Genomic DNA, 22,754 nt, shown 5'->3' on the forward strand with positions numbered 1-22,754 from the left:
CTTTGATAATGCCAAGGGGTGTGTGTGTATGGGGAGCGGGGTGGTGGTGGTATCTACCCAGAACAGAAATGGGAAAATGGGCCGCAGTGCCTGTTGTGAATGAATAAAAAGTAATAAACCTAAATGCAAAGCAGGTTTCGGAAGCCTGCACATTTGATTGATCATAACAAGCCTCTGATTGGCCAAGCTTAGGACACTTCTTATTGGTTATTAGTTTGAACTTGATGCACTTAGTATTGGTTGATAGGGTAACAGCCAACCCTATAAAAGGGGCTACTGCTGCCCATAGCCTTGCTCTGTTCTGTTCTATTTACTGTTATTAAAGAGTTGAAGTCACTAGTCAGATGTCTGGTCTCCATTATTCTCCAAACATAACACTGGCGACGAGGGTGGGATCCGGAGACCGAAGAGCTAAGTTACAGAGCAACCAACAGAGCACGTGGTCGAACACGCACCATCAACGGCAACATGACCAGCGGTGCCGTACCACCCGCTCCATTCAACCTGACTGGGAAGACTGGGAATCGTACATGGATAGGTTCCAGATGTTTCTGGAGACCAACAATTTGAAAGATGCAACAACCGGCAAAAAAAGAGCTATCTTTCTAACTCACTGCGGGCCTACCGTGTTTAAAATGGCAAAATCACTTGCCAAGCCAGCCGAAGTAAAGGAAATGGACTGGGACGTCCTCGAGCCTTTACTACGGGCTCACTACGCGCCCACCGTGCCAACCTTAGTCAGAAGACACGAATATTACCAGAGGGACCAACGGAAGGGCGAAAGCCTTGCCAATTACATCGCGGACCTCCGCAACCTTGGAGGCCTCTGCGGATTCTCCGACTTAGAAGAAGCCCTCCGGGACCGCCTGGTTCTGGGCCTAGAAGACGGCATGATCCAGAGCAAAATTATGGCTAAGGGGGACATCAGCCTCACCGATGCCCTTAAAGAAGCCACTGCAGCGGAGGCGACCAAGAAGTCGGCAGCCCGAATGCGCCGCACCAATGCACCGCTACGTCAACTCGCCAAAGATACCTCGCCTCGCTCAGAGAGACACCCGGTATCGACTCACCACGAAGACCTAGAATCCCCATCAGAAAGCGATGAGGAAGAGGTCAACCGACTCCGAATGGAACGAGTCCAGTTCACACAACCCTCATCCCGACCGTGTGCAGGATGTGGGGCGAATCACCCACGATCCAGCTGCAAATTCCTCAACGCACTCTGCCGCAGTTGCTGGAAAAGAGGTCACATCGCAAAGGTTTGCAGGAGCAAACAAAACTCCAAACCCCGACAGGCCGAATACCAGTCTTCAGAATTCTTCGGCACACCCCGAAACAAACTGAATCACCAATGGGGAAGCCACTCCTACAGAAACAAACCATCCACCACTTCCACCAGGCGTGAAGAAACCAGGCGGGAAGAGACCCACCAAACAATTACCATAGGCCACGCTACATCCCTTGATGCCGGGAAAATCCGAGTAGAGGTCGCGATCGAAAACAAACCTTGCATCATGGAGGTGGACTCAGGATCGTCCCTCTCGATGGTGTCCTGGAAGATGCTTCAACAGCTCATCCCGACGATTCGCTGCCAAGACCTAAACCCTCAAAGGGTTATCCTCAAAGATTACCAGGGTAACCGAATTCCCGTTGTCGGGTCCCGCCGATTCCAGGTCTCTTTCAAGGACCGCACCGTCGCACTGCCACTGACTGTCGTGGACCGTGACCGGCCTAGTCTTTTAGGCCTTCAATGGTTCAGACCACTTGGAATCACTGTAGTGGGAGTCCACCGTGCCGAGAGCAACGATTGGGAGGAAGCCCTCGTGCAAGAATTCCAAGACGTTTTCGCGAACGGACTAGGCAAGTACAAGGGGACCCCAATCTCATTTAGCTTGAACCCCGAGGTAGCACCCATCCGCCTTAAGCCGCGGCGGGTGCCGTTCGCCCTGAAACCTAAAATCGATGAACAACTCGATAAACTGATAGAACAGGGCGTGTTGGAACCCACCGACCACGCCCGATGGGAAACCCCAATAGTGACGCCTATCAAGCCTGATGGGTCACTGAGAATTTGCGGAGACTACCGGGCCACCCTAAACCACGCACTCCAGCAAAGTGCATATCCAGTGCTGGTAGTGCAACACCTGCTCCATTCCCTGGGTGGCGGGAAAGTTTTCGCTAAACTAGACCTAGCGCAGGCTTATCAACAATTGCCTGTAGATTCAGCCACCGTGGAGGCGCAAACTATCGTCACGCATAGGGGCGCATTTAAATGCAACCGGCTCCAGTTCGGGGTGAGCGTTGCCCCAGGAATCTTTCAGAGCTTAATGGAAAGGCTGTTACAAGGGATAAGAAGGGTCGTACCGTATTTCGACGATGTGCTCATCGCCGCCCCGAACAGGGACATTCTAGAAAAACGACTCCGCCTAGTTTTACAAAGGTTCCAAAACGCAGGCCTCAAAGTCAAAAAAAATAAATGCCAGCTATGTACCAAAAGGGTGGAGTTTTTGGGATACCTCCTGGACAGTCAAGGAATCCATCCCACTGAGGACAAACTAAAGGCAATTAAGAAGGCCCCCACTCCAAGGAACAAGGCAGATCTACAGGCGTTCCTTGGACTTATCAATTTTATAACGTCTTTTTACCCAATAAAGCAACCGTAGCTGAACCATTACATAGACTCTTAGACAAAAAAGCAACGTGGGTTTGGGGACAACGTGAACAAAACGCTTTCCAGCAAGTAAAGAAATTGCTAACTTCTGATTCGGTACTTATGCAGTACAACGAGACTCTGCCGTTAACTATTACTTGTGACGCCTCACCTTTTGGCGTTGGAGCAATCTTGGCCCACGTCTTACCGAACGGAGCAGAAGCTCCCGTCGCATTTTTTTCACGAACTTTAGCTAAAGCTGAAAGAAATTATAGTCAGCTGGATAAAGAAGCTTTAGCTATTGTGGCGGCAGTTAAAAGGTTTCATGAATATGTGTATGGGCGTGCGTTTACAATAATTACTGATCATAAACCACTACTGGGGATTATTGCGGGTAATAAACCAACCCCGTATATATTGTCCCCCAGAATGACCCGCTGGTCTGAATTCTTGGCGGCGTACAACTACACCTTGCAGCACCGCCCGGGGAAATCAATTCTCCACGCTGATGCATTGAGCAGAACACCGCTTCCAGAATCGGTTGAAGATCCAGCCCCAACCATCACAACGTTGCAAATTGAGACTCTACACGCACCGCCATTGACGGCGAGAGACATTGCCCTCGAGACAAAACGAGATCCGGTCCTGCAACACATCTTACGCTGGGTTGAGCGTGGGTGGCCAACAGAACAGCTATCACCTGAATGGGCGCCCTTTAAAGCATGCCAAACCGAGCTGTTTTCTCAAAAGGGTTGCATCTTGTGGGGCGATAGAGTCGTAATCCCGGGCAAACTGCAACAAACTGTTTTAGCGGTATTGCACGACGGACATCCGGGCATCGTGCGGATGAAAGCACTCGCACGAAGCTACGCTTGGTGGCCAGGAATCGACAAAAGAATCGAGGCCTGGGTCGCCACTTGTCAACGTTGCCAAGACGTCAGCAACGCCCCACCTAAAGCAAGCCCAACCGAATGGGAAACCCCTAGAGGACCTTGGTCCCGTATCCATATTGACTTTGCGGGGCCTACGAAAGGGCACACTTTCCTTATTACAGTCGATGCCTATTCAAATTGGCTCGAGATCCATCGAATGAGCACCACTACAACGGACTCAGTTATCAACAAATTAAACAGGTTATTTGCCACACATGGTTTTCCGGACGTCCTCGTCTCGGATAACGGCCCACAGTTCACAGCATTACCATTCGAACAATATCTTGCTGACCGGGGCATCCGCCATGCGTTAACCTCGCCCGCGCACCCTGCGGCGAACGGGCGTGCAGAACGCATGGTACAGTTCGTAAAAAAGTCCCTCCACAAAATGGAATTCAGAAACATCGACGAGAAAATCAATCGAATTTTATTATTGCAGCACATCACGCCCCACAGCGTTACTAACAAAACGCCCGCCGAACTTCTTATGGGGCGCAAACTACGATCGCACCTCGACCGGCTCCACCCCACATACGCACCCGAAAAGCCTTTCGGCTCCAGCAGCAAATGCCGGGAATTTAAGGTAGGCGATTTAATCTTTGCCAAAAACTTCTCCGGCAACCCTTTATGGATACCCACTACCGTTACCCACCTCACTGGGCCTAAATCTTACTGCCTGCTAACAGACGATGGCAGGCTGTGGAAACGCCACATAGACCAACTCCGTTCGAGATTACTACCCAGCGCCAATGGCTCCCCGGGTTCACCAACTGAGGGGGGAGGAAATTGACTTCGATATAACGGATAGCAGGCCAGCGGAAACCCTACGGCCCAGCGAAGTACCGGGATTGAAACGGGAGGGAGTTGACTTTTCCATGGGACTTGAACACGGGGAAACCGAACTGCAAAACCCCGAAGAAACATTGATTGGCGGAAACAACAACAACAATGGAAGCAGCACGGAATCACCGTGCAGCGAAACGGAACGTAATAAAGATCATCCAAACGCTCCACCGGAACCGGACTTAAGAACAAACCCGGTGGAGCCACGGAAATCATCCAGACAGACCAAACGGCCTGTCTACCTTGAAGATTTTGTTACAGCTCCCCTCAAACGGAACCCAAGGGGGAGGGGTGTTGTGAATGAATAAAAAGTAATAAACCTAAATGCAAAGCAGGTTTCGGAAGCCTGCACATTTGATTGGTCCTTAAACAATGAACAAGGACTGGTTCATAACAAGCCTCTGATTGGCCAAGCTTAGGACACTTCTTATTGGTTATTAGTTTGAACTTGATGCACTTAGTATTGGTTGATAGGGTAACAGCCAACCCTATAAAAGGGGCTACTGCTGCCCATAGCCTTGCTCTGTTTTGTTCTATTTACTGTTATTAAAGAGTTGAAGTCACTAGTCAGATGTCTGGTCTCCATTATTCTCCAAACATAACAGTGCCAATCCCAGACAACTGCCCAGGGCCCACTTTCATGTGCCACAACTTCCCTTTAGAGCAGGGGTCTCCAACCTTGGCCACTTTAAGCCCGGAGGATTTCAACTCCCAGAATTCCCCAGCCAGCTTTGAAGTCCTCCAGGCTTAAAGAGGCCACGGTTGGAGACCCCTGCTTTACAGCACTCGCTAGAGTGGGGGATTCTGGGGAACATGTGCGCAGGATGTGTCCACAGTGCTCAGCTCCTGCTTGCCTCCAGTGAGGCTCAAAGCAGAACTGATTGGAGAGAATATTTTGCTGCCGGAGGCTCAGCTTTCTGAAAGGAGGTCACGGACTGATTGGAAATCTGCTCTGGATTTGTGGTATTTCAGAAATTAGCCTCCTGTCTGTGGAGATAAGAAGACGGAGGACATTTTGTGCCACTTGGCTCCTCTGCCGGTTTCTGGCTTTCTGACCAGAGTGCAAAGCACTTAGAAACATGATTCCGATCAACCATTAATGTTAGACGTGTACTAGATTATTTATTTATTTTTATCCAATTTTTATTATTTCTATAGATCACTCGAGGCAGCAAAATGCCTAACATTATTTACATTTATTCCTGGTTATTTATTTATTAGATTTTGACTCCAGCTTTATTACTTTATAAATAACTCAAGGCAGTTATCTATTCCTCCTTCCTTCTATTCTCCTCACAACAACCCTGTGAGGTGGGTTGGGTTGAGAGAGTGACTGACTCTCATGCCTAAGGCAGGACTGGAACTCACCGTCTCCTGGTTTCAAGGCCATCACTTTAACCACCGAACTAACCAGGGCAAGATCTGTTTAATTTGTACATATTTTAATCTTGTATTTTATATTTTAAATTCTTATGTCGCATGGCATTCCTTATTTTAACTGTGATGCTTCTGACATGAATAAACGAGCAAATATTAACCGCTAGAGACCAAGCTGGCTCCTCCTCATGAGCCCACAGCCTCCACTCCCAGCCCAGTGCCATTATATCTACCAACTCAGCTGCTGTCCTCTGAACCGATATGCCCTCCACGTGTAGGTTTATTACCTTTAAACCAGAAGGGAAGAACAAAGGGAAATAAGTCTGGAAACAAAGTTGCTGAAAGAATACTGGGAATTTATGTGAAATCCTAAGTCAAATCCATTTTCTAGCTTTTGTTTCCTTTTTAAAAAAAAGTTTGCAGCTTCATATTTCTAGCAAAACCAAACACCAGAGGTTGGTGTGCGCAAGACGAAATCAAAATGGCACCATCCAAATCTGCTGCACGTTGGGCAGACCATAATTTAGCCACTAAAGCACAGCACAGCATTCTGCAATGGAAACCCTGGGCCAAAGGCAGGTCTGGGCAATGGTTTCTTTCCCTGGCTCACTTCCAGAGGGTTAACCTCATCGGGGCAGGAAAGGCTGGCCTAAAGCCCCACTGATGATCCTAACCTGACCTCCAAGAAAATGGGAACAAGGCCAGATGGAGTTGCCCCTCCCTCCGTCCTTGGATCATGTCTGCGTAAGGGTGAAAACCATGGCTGAATACTGGAACAGTGAAGGGCAGTTTTGCCCAGTGGTGGGAGGAAGCAGGGCCTGTTCACGTGGCTGGTGAACATGTTCACAAAATGGCTGACGTCAATTATAGATACCTATGTAGACAACCACTTAAGTATGAGCCAGCAGTGTGCTGCTGCTGCAGCTGCCAAAAAAGCCAATGCCGTCCTGATCTGCATCAACACAGGACTCAAATCGAGAGATAGTACTACTTTACACTGCACTAGAGAGGCCATAATACCTGAATATTCTGTACCGTTCTGGGACCACTGACTACAACCCTAAGAAGAAGAGCAACGAAGAAGGCAGAGGCTGAAGGCTAAGTCGTGTGATGAACGTTTGAGGAGTAGTTACGTCTAGCCTATCAAAGAGAAGGACTGGGGGGGAGACCATAATAACTGTCTTCCAGTACTTGTGGGACTGTCACAGAGAAGAAAGGGTTGACTTATTCTCCAAAGCACCTGTGGGGGTGGGGGGCAGGGCAAGAAGTAATGGGTGGAAGCTTGTTAAAGAGAGATCCAACCTAGAAGACCAAATTTTCTGAAAGAGAACAATTAATCAATGGGGTTGCGGGTGCTCCATCTCTGGAGGCTTTCAAAAATAGACTGGCCTGGGATGGTATGAAGCCTCCTGCTTGGGCGGGGGGGGGGGGACGGTTAGACTAGAACAGGGGTCACCAACCTGTTGTACCTCAGGGACCACCAAACTCATAATTTTAAATCCTGCGGTCCAGAGGCCCTGGGAAAATCCCCAAACAATTCTGCAGGAAAATTCCCCACCTTGTTTTCCTACCGATCGATAGTTTTTTTTATTTGGGATCGCAGGATACCGTCTCCAGCTCCATTCTCAGGGGGAGAGAGAGAGAGACTTTTGGCTTCATGCAAGGGAAGCAGCAGAAGTCTTTCTTTCCCCCCAAATTCCGCCAGAAATGAGTCTTAAACGAGTCTTTGTGAGACTTGTCGTGCCAGCGCAGCCTCTTGGAGCAGGAGGCCTTGCAGGGACCCAAAGACTCATTTCTGGCAGAGTTTGGGGGAGAGAAAGAAAGACTTTTGCTGCTTTCCTTGCGTGCAGCCAAAAGCAGAAGGAGAAAGAAGTGGAAAGAAGCAGCCCAGTGGCCAGGGCAGGCACGTGGGGTGAGTGGGGCAAATTCCCTCCCTCCGGCCTTTCCTCCCTCACCTCACTACCTCGTATTATTCACAATGCAAGCGGTGCAAACCTTGTGTTCCTGCACAGCCTGGATTAATTGCTTTGGGGGTGCTTTGGGAGTGACATTTCTCTGCAGACCACCAAAATTTTCTCATGGACAACCCATACTCCCTGGCCCACTGGTTGGCGACCACTGGACTAGAAGATTTCCAAGGTCCCTTCCAACTGGATGGTTCCAGGTTTTATGTTCCATGCTGACCAATGTGAGCATCTCAACCTGTGTAATTCTCCTGGGCTCCCCGAGGCCCCGCTTCTGCTGGGGGGTCCACAACAAAGCCGAGAGGGTGGCCATGATGTGCAGGCAATGCTCTCCCTCTTTCTTGGGAGTGACCACCTGGATGTTTCTGACCACACCCTGTGGAGGAGCACTGCGTCCAGTTATCAGTTTTGAAAAACGGATACAGCCTCCAGCATTTTCTTTTGTCTGACCCTTCCTCACAATCATCTGCATTTGATAGTTTGTAAACTATTTGTCTAGTTTACAGTTAATCTTCAACTTATGACCAGTTGCTTAGCAACTGAAGCTATGACTCACCTGAAAAAGGGCATTTAGGACTCAGACTCAAAGATCTGATGGGAGGGCCCTCTCTACCTTCACACGTCTGGCTTCGAGCACTTAGCAACACAACTGCGTTTAGGGCCATTTGCAGCATCCCACAGTTGCGTGACCACATTTTATAACAGTGTTGCTGAAGAGCAGCACTTACTTCTGGTTTTCAAGAAGAAACCATGACCACAGTGACGCATTGGTTTGCTTAATGACTGTGGCGTTACAGTGATGGCATTCACTGCAAAAACGGACATAAGATCAGGTCAGTGATTGACCTGCTTTATAACCGTTACAACATTTGGTGCTGTTTTCACCCCAAACAATTGGTATTCTCCTCCAATGTCACAACGGAGGGAGAGTGTTGCTCCTCTCCCAGCCCAGCTATCAAGCGTGTCCCACGTAAAGGACCTTTTCTTGGGACTTTGCTTATTGTTCTGTTGCAGCAAGAGCCCCTCCGTGGGAGAGTGAGGAGGGACTTCAGCAGGGATATCCTCAGGTAGGGTCAAAACAAATATGCAACACACCTTAAAAAAATAGCCAGAGCTTAGTTTGCATCATGGTATTGTACCCACCACGTGCTTTTTTGAACACCACGCCTGGCAGATACCCTGGATGCAAGCCAAGGACGGGACGAAAATGGAGAATGGCGGAACGCAGCCAATTCAGTGGAGATGGCAAAAGTCTTTCCGGTCTTTCTGGAAGCTGTTTTGAAGTTCCGAGGTTGGGACCTCAGGCCAAGTTTCTTACCGGAGGCAAAGCAAAAATGGCTCCAGTCAATCGATTTAGAATAGAAACTGGCTCCTCTGGCCTGTTCCTGGGGAAGAATCTCCCTCCAGACCGTCCCCAGTTGCAAAATCGTGCTCTGGGAAAGGGTGGCAGGCGGGCTCCCCACTCGCCCAGGCAGCAGCAGATGGGCGCCCTGATGGCCAAGGACTGAAAATAGCAGCGAGGAGGAGGAGGCAGGCAGAACTTTCGCCTGAAATGTCAGCCGAAGGCAGGGGGCTCAAGTGCATGACCCCCCTCCCTTTGGCACTCGGGAATGGGTGCATTTTGGAGCTGTGAAGAAGCAGCACGATGACCAAAGTAATGCTACATAGGACTCATCCATTTCACCTATAAAGCCCCCTCCCGTAATGGGCCCTGGATCGACCTGCTTTTGCAGTGGGCTCCAGCCAGAAAGCACATGGGATAGGCGGACATTAAAACAAAGCTGTAACCACCACCGTGATTTTTGACCCTTCCCAAGATCCCTCCGTAGGAACTCTGGGCATAAGAACTGCAAAAGGGAAGGGATGACTATGGGACCAGCAGGGTTCAGGGGTGGTCGACACAAGAATGTTTCTCCTGATCCCTGGGAGCCCATTTCAATGGCAGCCACTATCCCGTTTACAAGCAGCCCAATGGATCCTCGGAGCAGAAGCTCCCTGCCCTCAACAGGGGAAACCGCCCAGCACCAAACCCTCCATTGGAGACCCTCTGAGGGAGTTGCAGGGAGGCCCCTTTCCCGGCCCAGGGAACCCCCATCCTTGGCAAGAGCCAACGGTCCTGCTCCCTGCTTTTTCAGTCAGAGGTGCTGCGGAAGGTCCACTCCAGAATTTGTGAGTCTGCTTCGTGCTGCAGGAACCGCTTTCTCCAAAGCTGCATCTCTTTCTCTCCTGGAAAATGAGGGGGAACAGCAGCCGGTTGCAAAGGGGCCTTTCCCTTCTCCAAGCTGGCTTTTTTTCTGAAAGCTCAAACCTGAAGGAGCTCCAGGACTGGCCACCATGGGAGACCAGAGGCTGAGACAGGTGAGGCTGGAGTTTAACAGACCGTGAGATGTGTCCAAAGTCAGACTTCTGGCCTTGGAGTCCAGAAACTGCAAGGGACCCAACCATCAGAAAAGAAAAAGAATGGGACACTGGACCTTCAACAACAGGTGTCTATGAAGAGTCCCAGTCATCCAGTCATGGTGGTCCCAAAGGTGCTTTTTCAAGAGGCCGCTGGACTTTCTGGTTTTTCTCTGGAGACATTTTGCTTCTGAGAACTGAGGAAGCGACTTGGATAAGAAGCGAAATGTCTTCAAAGAAAAAAAAACAGAAAGTCCAGCGGCCTCTTGAAAAAAGCACCCTTGGGACTTCAGTGGCAGAGTTTGACAACAGAAGCTTTCGAGCTGCAAGTAAAGGAAGTCCTTCTCTTTGAAAATCTCTGTTAGCAGCCCTCACCCAAAAAGTTGCCCTGGAAGAAAGGAGGCTCCCCAAAGCCACTGACCCTGTAGAAGTCTGGGCTGACCGGATCTTGGGCTTTCTAAGCCCATTTTGGAGGGGGAAGTTTGGGTTCTGTCATGAGGAGAGGTGAGTGGTCCTTGGGGGAAGCCCAGGTTGGCCCCACCCTAGAAGAAAGCTGAGGTGGGTGAGTTTGTGTTTGGAGTTCTTGTGTTAAGTGGGTCATCGTCTCCCTTTTGAGAAGTGGAATTTTTGCAGCGGAAAAAAGGCAAGACTGGAGAGGGAGGGAGGGAGGGCGGGAAAGTATTGTGTCTTCATTAATATTTCACTTTCCCCCTCTGCAGCCTGTCTGTAATTGCAGTCCAAATGACCAAGGAATGAATCCAAAGAGCCATGAAGGATGCTGTGATTCTGAGCATGCCGGCTCTCCCCAAACCCTCCACTCTGCCTGGTGCCTGACTCTCTCTTTCAGCAAAAGGTTTGCTCTTTTTGCTCGAGCATCCAAGATTGGCAGATAGCCTGAGTTCGGCTCCCAAGCCACGCCAGGAATGTCCGAGGGGCGCTGGCCTGCTTGCCTCAGCAGCCCCTCGCATCCAAACTGGTCCCCTTCAGGCATGCAGGTACTTCGGCCCCCAATGGTCAAAGGCCCCCATCTCCTTTGCAGCCCAGGGAGAGCAGACCGGTGCAAAGGCCTTTCCCTTCCGGGGATGCTTCTCCTGCTGGTCCACGTCTTCACAGAACCACCGCCAGTGATTCCTTCACGGTGTGTATCTCTGGCCCTTTGCATGGTTGGATTTTCAACCGTGGTTGCTCCAAAGAGGATGCAGGGCGTCCTCTCTAATCCTAGGGGGTCTGCGCAGCTGATTCTACACCTAGATCCTCCTCGGTATTCAAGACACACGTTGCTCTCTCCTTAGGACGCAGCCTACTTGGCTCTCTTCCAGCCTTCGCCCACAGAAGAGGAACTAGAGGGAAGCAATCTGGGCACTGAAAAGTGAGGAATTGATGCCAACTGGCAGCAAACTGCGGCAATATGCCAGCTCTGCTCCCCTCGTATCTCCTCTCCTCATCACGTGCACATCCTCCACTTGGGATGGGAATAAGCCAAAAGTCAGGCCAAGAAAAAGGTGCTACCAGATGCCAAGAGTTTTCCCAGGGTGAAAGAGGGAAGATGCCCTGAGAGTAGGCAGGCTGTTGACGGAAGCCACAAATGGGAAATCCTTAGATCAGCCCTGGGCCATCCTCTCAGCCTCCTCTCCTTCCCCAGGATGAGCAGTGGCAGGCCACCCACCCAAAATGGCCCCCCAGCCATTGGCACAACGCAGGACAGGTAAAGTGCACCTTTCTTTACCAGGGTGTCAGAAATAGCAGTCGCTCAGAAATTTACATGTCAGTAAAATGTTCTCCTTACTTCATTTTGTCTCCTTGGCTGTTTAGTTACATCACCAAAGTAATTTCTAAAAGATTATTTCCACTATACAAAAGTTCCTCTCGACCAAATATTGATCATGGATGTATAAAATGTCATCTCGCTTTAGGATTACAAGTGTAATTTATTTATTCCCAAATTATTGTGTGTGTGTGTGTGGGGGGGGGGTTTCTTTTAGCTTCTGTTTAGTTTTTGTTTGCTTTCTTGTATTCTTTTAAACGAATCTCTGATGTTTTAGTCATGCAGTTTAAATAAACCCATTAAAAGTGTTTCTGGATCTGAAACATTTATGAAATGCCTAATCAGAAACTCATCCTGGTGTACATAAATATTTTTTTCAAGCAGGCAGGGGCTGATTGGAGTTGTAGTCCAACAAAACTGGAGCCATTAAATTCTAGACAGCTCCTTTCCTTTACTGCAAGGAGAAAACTGAAGTTAGTTTATATGTGCCTCAAATCTGCAGAATATTTCCTTTCATAACTTGTTCAGTTTTTCTCAGGAAAATTGTTTCTGCTCTTTCTCTCAATTTTTCAATAACGATCTGTATTCTGCTTTGCTCCAACTGTCTGATGTTAGATTGGGTTGAAAAGCTGACTTTAATTTCTAGGGGAAAGAATAACTAGATTCTACATTGAGAGACTTTTAAAATATTGGTGATGCCTTAATTTCTCCTTCATCTAAGAAAATGGGCATGGATATTTATGGCCCTTGAAAGCATAAACAAGCCAAAGATTCTTGAATCCCTGACAATGTTTCTCCTCTTTCCAAGACATGGAAAGTAATAATTTATGGAAAACCAGAGGCAGTTCCTTGATTTAACAGAAACTCTGGCCATCCAAAGCATCCTTCAGCACAAGGATGCCTAAAGGTCCAGCTGTGTGTAACTATTTTCTGCCCAAATTCTGCATCTCTCCAACTAAAGCCAGAAAGAAGTGGATGAAGACTATCCTTCAAATAAGGAATTTTAATTGTCTCACTTTCTTACCTGAGTAAGGGTACTTAATGCAAAAAAGGCATATGCTAGAGCAGGGGTGTCCAACCTTGGCAACTTTAAGACTTGTGGACTTCAACTCCCAGAATTCCTCAGCCAGCAAAGCAAAGCTGGCTGAGGAATTCTGGGAGTTGAAGTCCACAAGTCTTAAAGTTGCCAAGGTTGGACACCCCTGTGCTAGAGTAAAGTTGGACTGCAATTCTTTCCTTTTTGGTGGAAATGGGAGGCAGCCTTTGCTCCTTCCGCAACACCGTTCCCTCTGGGAGTGGAGACAAGACCCGAGAGGACAGTTGCTTCAAGAGGCTGGTCCTTCCTTGAAGCCCACCTGAAATTGCACCCCACAATCTGTACCCACCAACACGTAGCCATTCCTATTCAATGGGAAGTTGATTTCAGGCAGAATGTTCACTCCCAATGAAACATGCAAGTAATGGCTGCTCCCTAATGTCCCTTTCAGGAAGTCTAAAGCAGAAGGAAGAACATGATCCGGTCATGCCGTGCCAGAAGCTTTATCTGCAGGAAAAGATCATGCATGAAATCTCCAGCTCCTTCTCACCCGTGGATCTACTTCAAGACCAGCCAAAGTCAGCAGATGTTGCAACCTGGTTGAAAGCCGAAGAAGGAGGAAGCGGCCATCTACTTTTTCAATATTATATGATCCCAGAATCATCTGGTGTAGGCTGATGATAATCGTGGAGGGAGGGTGGGTGGACCTGCAGCTACGGGGCCAACGGTTGCCATCCAACAAAAGACCGATCCATGAGGCAGCACATGAATAGAACCACATCTGGGTTTTCTCTGCCAGTCACTTTCATGATGAAGCTCTTGGAATCCCTCCCCTGACCCCCAATTGCCTTTTTCCTAAGCCATGAAGTCCAAAATGGGCCATTTTTTCTCTCAGGTGCAAATGGCTCCAGAGGGCTTTTACTGCACACCTTTTCCAGTGTGAGGCAAGAATAACATATACCCAAGTGTGGTCTCACAACGGACGTACACAAGATACAACCATGCTGGCAATTTCCTTCCTCTCTTTTCTCGAAGGAGCCTCATTCCCAGCAGCTGCAGAAGCCGGCTGGGTCTTTTGAAGAGATCCAGGCCTGCGGTCATCAGCAACGGGTCCTTCAGGGTGAGGGACCTGGCCATTGTGTCTCATTGGGCGTGGTCACTGCCAGGACAATCTCTGCCTCTGGGACTGTTGGCAGGGGAGAATTGACTGGGAATCCCATGGCAAAAACAAGACAGATGTAACAAAGAAGAAATTGCAGCGTACAGACTCCTAATCCAAGCTGAAGTCTTCCTACCTCTTGCACAGTGAACACACCGAGCTGATAAATAAATATCAGATACAGCACTAACGGAGCCGTTAGGAGAGATTGCCAGCCCTTGGTAGCGTGGGACCCTGCCCTCATTTTAATCAACTGGGGCTGGCACAGCTTATTGTGACAGGGGCGAGACCTAGCTGGTCTCATAAGGAAATGGGGCGGGGGGCGGTAGCTGAAGACCAGGCTAGGAAATCTGAAAGGGCATCCATGAAGAACGTGGAAACGCAGGCAGGTTTCCCTGAAGCTACCCAGAAAACTGCCTGAGCAGTCCATGAAGTGCAAAGGACCGAGCATCACCTTTTTCATCCCCTGCAAAATCCCCCATGCACAAAGGGCAGAGCAAATGGTCATAAAAATAGCAATCGAGACTCCAGAGGACTGGGGTGAAATGCTGGGTTTGGGGGGGGGGGAGGGAGGAAAGGGCTTCAGGAGCATTCAGGAACTGGTACCACCAGCAGCCCCTGGCTCTCCCTGCCATGATCTCTGATCTATGCTGTGTGTGGGGGGGGAATCTCTGTCTAGCTCCAGCTGTGGCTGCTGATCCTGGCCAGGCAAGCGCAGCAGGCGGTGGGGGGGGGGGGGAGGCGGATCTTGCTCCCCCTTCCTTGGGCAGGGGAAGATGTTGGATGCCCCCCTCCAGAGGGTTCTCCCCGTCTGCCACCAGGCAGCGATGGCGGGTCTCCCCTCACCTGCTGCCCCGGGGGATCGCTGCACAGGGGCAGGGAGGGGACAGTCCAGTTGCAGCTGGAGTCGCCACTGGTGTGTGTGGGGCGGGTGGGGGTGGATGGGATTAGCACGCATCTCTTTGTATGCAGCCGGGAAGCGCTGCTCCTCCCGGACCCCAGTTCAACTTTCCACCCACCTCCAGGACAGGCAGCCTCAGCCCAGTCCCCGCGGAGGGCGGCACATCTCCCCCCGCCGCCGCCTCCTCCCCCAGGGATCTCTGCAGAGGGATCAGCGAGCCGTCCCGCTCCTCTCGTGCAAGGGCAGCGGCGACCAAGGCGAGCCGGGCACCTTGCGAGGCGCCGCCCCCGCCACTTCGGCCAGTGGGACAGCGGAGGGGGGGGGGGTCCGGGGTCTCCGTCCCTCCTCAAAGGGCGGCCCGAGTTCTCTGCGCTGATTCCTGCAGCGATCCTAGAACGTCGCCCTCCCCAAGCGGGGCAGGGTGGGGACGCTGTCGCGGGGGGGGCTGGAATCGGTCGCACGCGGCCTCTTTGGCGCGCTCCGACGGTGCCGTCCCCGTGCAAGGGCGCCCACCCGCCAGCTGCACCGCCTCCTCCGCTGTGCCGAGAGCGGAGCGCGCCGCCTCCCGCGCGATCTACCTGGCCGACGGCTGGGGATCCCGACGATCGCGAGGGCTGCTAAGCGAGCGCCAGCGACTCTCCCTGCCGCATCTTCCGCCGCCGCCTCCTCCTTACAACCGCTGGAGCCGGAGCGGCACGCGCTTCCCGCCCGGGCGAGAAGGAGGGGCTCCGGCAAAGGCGGGGAGGAGGGCCCTGCAGCTCCCCGGCGGGGCTGCCCGGAATCTCCCCTCCCGCCGAGGGAGTCCCGAGCCCGCCTGGCCTGCGCCCTCCTGCCCAGCCCAGGGAAGGCGCCGCTGGGCGCAGCAGAGCCCCCCGAGCGCCCCCTCCCTGCGGGGTGGTACAGTCCGGCGGGGACGGAGAGGGTCGTCGCTTCGGAGGGCTCTCCGGGCGGGTCCGGTGCTCCCGGGTCCCGGCCCGCCTCCGCCTCGCGCGCCGCTTCGTCCGCCCGGGATGGCTGCTTTCCGATCGCCCGACGTCTCCCCGCCCGCCCCCAAGGAAGCGAGGATGGCTTGCCGGGAGGGCCGGGGGCGCTGCCGACGAAAACGCTGGAAACAGGCAAACGCGCCACTAAAAATAAGCTGAAAGGGAGAACAATCCCCTCAGCCTAACCCTAACCCCCTTGCAAGTTGCCTACCGACAAATAGTGAGGGAGATGCTGCTGCTAATATGGCTCTGCTCTCCCCTTACAACATCTTGAATCTATGCAAGGGCCCTTCAGCCTTCAAAACTGTAGAGATGATAGGAGATTTTAGGAGAAGCCCTGCTATTCTACTATCCTTTACAATACTAGACAACACAGTATCAACAGTAGACGCAGTCAAGTTTCTAGGTTCTATAATATATCAGGACTTAAAATGGACACCTAACATCAAAAATGTCATTAGAAAAGCACAACTAACAATATTCTTGTGCCAACTCCAAAAACTCAGACTGCCCAAGGAGTTGATGATACAGTTCTACAAAGGAATCAAAGTCATTTGCTCTCGTGTACAGGTGAAACTTGAAAAATTAGAATATCATGCAAAAGTTCATTTATTTCAGTAATGCAACTTAAAAGGTGAAACTAATATATGAGATAGACTCATTACATACAAAGCAAGATAGTTCAAGCTGTGATGTGTCATAGTTGAGAAGGAAAGCCTCAAAAGGTAATTGCAAAAGAAGTTGGATGTTCCCAAAGTGCTGTACTGAAGCACATTAATAGAAAGTTATGTGGAAGGGGAAAGTGTGGAAGAAAAAGGTGCACAAGCAGCAGGGATGACCGCAGCCTGGAGAGGATGGTCAGGAAAAGGCCATTCAAAAGTTTTGGGGACTTTCACAAGGAGTGGACTGAGGCTGGAGTCAGTGCATCAAGAGCCACCACACACAGACGGATCCTGGACATGGGCTTCAAATGTCGTATTCCTCTTGTCAAGCCGCTCCTGAACAACAAACAACATCAGAAGCGTCTTACCTGGGCTAAAGAAAAACAGAACTGGTCTGTCGCTCAGTGGTCCAAAGTCCTCTTTTCTGATGAGAGCAACTTTTGCATCTCATTTGGAAACCAAGGACCCAGAGTCTGGAGGAAGAACGGAGAGGCACACACTGCAAGATGCTTGAAGTCCAGTGTGAAGTTTCCACAGTCTGTGTTGATTTGGAGAGCCATGTCATCTGCTGGTGTTGGTCCACTGTGCTTCATTAAGTCCAGGGTCAACGCAGCCATCTACCAGGAGATTTTGGAGCACTTCATGCTTCCTTCAGCAGACGAGCTTTATGGGGATGCTGACTTCATTTTCCAGCAGGACTTGGCACCTGCCCACACTGCCAAAAGCACCAAAACTTGGTTCAATGACCATGGGATTACTGTGCTTGATTGGCCAGCAAACTCGCCTGACCTGAACCCCATAGAGAATCTATGGGACATTGTCAAGAGAAAGATGAGAGACATGAGACCGAACAATGCAGAAGAGCTGAAGGCCTCTATTGAAGCATCCTGGTCTCCCCTAACACCTCAGCAGTGCCACAGGCTGATAGCTTCCATGCCACACCGCATTGAGGCAGTAATTGCTGCAAAAGGGCCCAAACCAAGTACTGAGTACATATGCATGCTTATACTTTTCAGAGGTCCAATATTGTTCTATGTACAATCCTTGTTTTATTGATTGCGTGTAATATTCTAATTTTCTGAGATTGTGGATTTGGGGTTTTCATGAGCTGTAAGCCATAATCATCTCAATTATGACAAATCACGGCTTGAACTATCTTGCTTTGCATGTAATGAGTATCTCATATGTTAGTTTCACCTTTTAAGTTGCATTACTGAAATAAATGAACTTTTGCACGATATTCTAATTTTTTGAGTTTCACCTGTATAACTGTCTGGTTTGGTTCTGCAACCCAGCAAGACAGACACAGACTTCAATGGATAGTTAGGACTGCAGAAAAAACAATTACTACCAACCTGCCTTCAATCAAGGACCGGAATACTGCAAGAGCCAGAAAGTGGGCTGTGAAAATATCTACAGATTCCTCACATCCTGGACATAAACTTTTTCAACTTCTTCCCTCAAGATGATGCTAGAGCATTGCACGCCAAGATATTTTCTAATAACATAAAAACTTGCATTAAAATCAGGTGCAAGCAGAGTCAGCTGCCTATCTTCACTTTCTTTGAAGTTCACTAGCACCTGCCGTAACTGGGGGGATTTGGGAGGGGAAGAGCGCTGTGGGAAATTGGGGCGTATGGACACTAATAGGAACCGGGTGCCAAACTCAGCCATCTTCCTGCCTTCAAGGACGCCGGCCCTGGGGAAGAAATTTACCGTGGCGCTGACTCTCGGGGGGGGGGGGTACTACTCTCGGGTGGGGGCGGTGTTGGGCATTGCTTTCAATATATGATTTCCATCTGTGGTTTTCCTTCAGACCTTGCCTCGCTCACATGCGCTCAGCGTTTCCAGTCAAAGGACCTTTTCTCTAACACCCATGGAGTCGCTCTTTCCTAGGGAACTAGCTGTGGCCACTCTGACATGCGGCCTTCCAGAATCAATGGAACACCAGTGCTTGTCATTCAACCCCTGAATGGTGAATGCGGTAGATTATATAAATCAGGTCATTTGCCCAGTGAAATCACAGCTCCTCCTTGGATGCATGAAAACAGGATCCGGTTGGTGCTCTTTGGTCTCCCCTGGACCGGCAGGCCCTCACTTGGTTCTTGCGAGGCAAGAAGGAAGAGCTGGCTCCCTAGGTGACTCCTTTCCCATTTTCAGAGCTATTTTAATCCTTTGCTACTTGACTGACAGATCTGGGCTTGGTGCAGAGAGATCTGAAAGCTTCCCCTTTCAGTTTCAAGTCTTCTATAAAAGCCAGCTAATCTTTCAGAACTGTTGGAGCTTCGGAGGTGATGTGTGTGGGGATGAACAGCCAGCAGGGTAAGAAAGAGGCAAAACGTTCAGCCCCACAGCAATCTTTTTCAGTCTTGGCAACGTTAAGATGTGTGGACTTCAACTCCCACAATTCCGGGACTTCTGGAGCGTCTTCTGCCCTACAGAGACCAAGGGAGCAGGTTTGAGAGGGGAAGGGCCTCCAGCCCCTTGACAAAGCCAGAGAAGCAAGTGAGCCCATTGTGCCAGGGAGGGGCAGGAGAGGAAATTGCAGAAGGCAGTTCAAATCCAGGTGCCAAACTGAAACCATCATCGGGATAATTCAGAGCAGAAAAAGTCTGCACGGGAGAGAGGGGGGACCTCTTGCAGCAAAGCAGGGAGCAACTGCTGGCCGCTTTGGTTTATGGGCAGTTCCCCCAAAATGGGAAAACTTGAGATGGAAAAGACAACGGGGGCTGGGGCGGAGACACTACAAGAAGAAAGATGGGAATCCTTGAATGAAACGTTCCATAAAAAGTGACACAGGGAGTCTTCACTTACAACCATTCATTTAGCCTCTGTTCAGTTACAACAGCACTTATGTAAATAGTGACATGACTGGTCCTCGCGCTTACAACCTTTGAAGCATTCCCCATGGTCACATGATCAAAATTTGGTCCTTTGGCAACCAACACATAGGTACAAGCGTTATAGCATCGCATTATGACATCAGATTGTCTTTTGCAAACTTCCCAGCCAGGTTCAAAACCACCTTGCTCAACAATGTAAATTCTGGTTCCAGTGGTGGTCATAAATTGAGGATTATGTGTACATGAGAAATTCTTCTATATGCCATGGACTTTGTTGTAGTAATTGCCTTTTGTTTTGTTTCTTTCTTTCTGGTCTCTTTTATTAAATAGCACTCCTCCCCGTTACCCCCTGCTCATCTCCTAGCCCAGCCGACTCCATGCTGCTCTGAGGATGAAACCAATTTAAAAACTGGTCAAGAAAAGGGATCACCAGCAGGGCCAGAGGTAGGCCTCATGTGGAGCAATCGGGCAGATCCTGGCAGTGGCGGCTGGGACTGCCAGCAAGGCCAGAGGATTTCCCCGGCTTTATTAAAATGCACTTATAAAGTTCTTGGAAGGCTTGTGCAAAACAAAGGAACATCCCTGAGGTTGAGCCCAAGCCCTGAAAATCACCACTGAGCCCCCAAAGTACCCAAAAATGCTCACCTGCTCAGTGTCCTGAAAAAGGACAGGAGAGTGCCCATAAAATGCTGCCAAAATGCCAGGTTTGTGCAAGGAACCAAACGGGTTGGGGATCCACATGGTAAAATCTGGGCCACCCTGGAGGAAGTTCAGAGCAGCAGACTAAAGATCTAGGCCCCTTCCAACTCTTTGTCCTCTGTTCTAGATCAGAGGCCCCCAAACTTGGCCACTTTAAGACTTGTGGACTTCAACTCGCAGAATTCTCCAGCCAGTTATTCTGAGAGTTGAAGTCTACAAGTCTTAAAGTGGCCAAGTTTGGGGGCCTCTGATCTAGATATAGAATCTGACTGATATACAGTGGGCAATGCTGCTGACTTCATGTCCTCTCTCAGCTTCCTCTCCCCCTCCGGTCATTGGATGGGGACTGGGGAATTCTGGGAGTGGAAGTCCACACATCTTAAAGTTGTAGAAGTTGCGAAACACAGGTCTACATGATACCGTATCTAGTTTGGTCCATTAAAAGCAGCAGGAATTCATCATTCTTCTGCCACATGGGGTCATCCAATCAACTGAGTTGGGGTAAACCTCAAAAAGAGCGACATCCATCAGCCGCTTAAAAGGCAGCCTTCTCCTACCCCTCCCTGGCTGGAGACTAGCCAAGGTTCCCTGCAAGTTTCCACTTCTCAGCTTGCCTCTGTAGCTACAGGATGAGGACGGTCACCAATCTCAGATGCTCAGATGGCATTTGGGAGACCACGCGTGATTTTGGCCCAAGCGAGATCTAATTATTGGAAAGGAAGATGGATGTCAATTCAGCAACCTTCTGTCAAGGCAAAGGATGGGAGAAGACATAGCAATAATTGCCCCCTCCCTCACAGCCCCCCGCAGCTCCCAGGCTTCTATCATTCTGGCAACCCTTTTTCTCCAACTCTGGAGGGAGTAACTTTCTTTGGGTTTTTTTGTGCTCAAAGACTGTCAAAGGAGGATAAAGATTCTCATGGGACCCCACTGGCAGATGCTGCAGCATCTCTCCCTCCCTCCCCCAAAATCTGCAGGTATGCCCTGAGGTTGCCATGGCAGCTGCGGAAGAATTCCTCAAACTCCTCAGCGTCCTGATCTTCTCCTGGATTTTGCAGGGCACCTGCAGGTTTTCCACATGTGCTGGTTTCAGGTAGCACTCCTGCTGGAGAGGCTCTCTCCCCACAGGGGCAATGGGGCTCAAGCACCACCTTTTGCCAGAAGATACCAGGGCGGGTGCAGCCGAGATCCCTTTCCTGCTCTCTGGAGGGCAGAGCAAGGCCACAGCTTCTGCAATCCCCAACAGAGAACCACAGGATCCAGCAGCAACAGATGCGCGGCTCTTCCCAGAAAGAGAGTCCCCAGAAAGCAGGAACGGCCAGTCTGAGGCTGCGGCTCCTATTCCTTTCTCCCTGGGCCCTGCTGGCTGACGAGGATGGCATTCAATCCTCCTTGAAGGGCCGGGCCTTCTCCACCCCTCCTCATCCCCACATCAACTGGATCTGGCAGGATTGCCAATTCTAAAAGAGGCCAGGCCTCCATGGAAACCTCTGCAAACCCTCCTTGCCTTCATCCACAGCCAGTCCAGCTCAAGTTTTAATTGAGTAATCAGTCAGTCGCAGTTAATGTCACAGATGGATTTGTGCATTTGTAGAAACTGATTTAATTTGACAGCCATTCATTTAGCAACTATTCAAAGTTACAAGAGTACTGAAGAAAGTCTTATAACTGGTCCTCACCTACAGCCATTTTCTCAGAAATGTATTTATCCCGATGATATCAATCTCATGGTCCAAAGAACCCACTTCAGTGATGCAGAGGCCTTCCTCTCTCCAGACCTCCAGAAGCTGGCTGGCCCCTTCAAAAAATGGTGCCCCCAACCAACTCTGAACGAAAACAGAAGTACCTACCTTCCACCTCAGCAACAGGTATGCAAATCGCCAGCCTCCCGTGAAGTTCTGGAACTGCACACCCCTCGGGTGTGATCCTTTCCAATAAAAATTCTATGTGAATAAAAATAACTATCTTAAAATGTGGAGTGAGATAAAATCTGATTTACACTGATGTAGGGAAAACCTACATTTGTCCCTTATGGAAAGAATTTCTGTTGTTCGAATGAATCTTGCTCAGAATGCCATTTCTCTTTCAGACTATACTGATTTAGATCAAAGACTTCCCTTTTGAACAATGGCAGAATGATATTTCCAAATTTATCTGGCAAAACAAAACAAAACCAAGAGTTAAATATAAGCTTTTACAAGATGCCAAAAGAAAGGGGATGTCTCGCCTTGCCTGACCTTAGATTGTACCGTGATGCTACTGTTTGGTATGGTTGAAAGATTGGGTAACTCTGAAGAAACAAAGGCTGTTAGACCTTGAAGGCTTCGATTTGGGTGCCCCTCCCCCCATTTATGGTATGACAAGGCAGAGATTAACTCAGGGTATTAAGAACCACCTCATTAGGCAGTCGATCAGGCGTATATGGCTGAAGTATAAAAGTGCAGTGGCTACTAAGGTACCATTGTGGATATCATCCCCTGAAGCACTACGATGGAAAAGAAGATGGTATAGCTGAGTCCTCATGGACGGCATTTATTTATTTA

General features: G+C 49.8%; 1 protein-coding gene across 1 annotated transcript in view; it reads right to left on the reverse strand.

Annotated features, from left to right (window-relative positions):
- Positions 1–15,783, reverse strand: part of HPCA (hippocalcin) — a 36,168-nt gene extending 20,385 nt beyond the window's left edge. Inside the window, exon 1 of the mRNA XM_026673657.2 lies at positions 15,603–15,783. The gene's annotated coding sequence lies outside the window, so the exon portion shown is untranslated. The remainder of the gene's footprint in view (positions 1–15,602) is intronic.
- Between the last annotated feature and the right edge of the window lie 6,971 nt (positions 15,784–22,754).

Source organism: Notechis scutatus, chromosome 8 (assembly GCF_049901735.1).
Source record: "Notechis scutatus isolate UNSWTSFEM ecotype Mainland chromosome 8, rNotScu1.2, whole genome shotgun sequence".
Lineage (NCBI taxonomy): Eukaryota > Metazoa > Chordata > Lepidosauria > Squamata > Elapidae > Notechis > Notechis scutatus.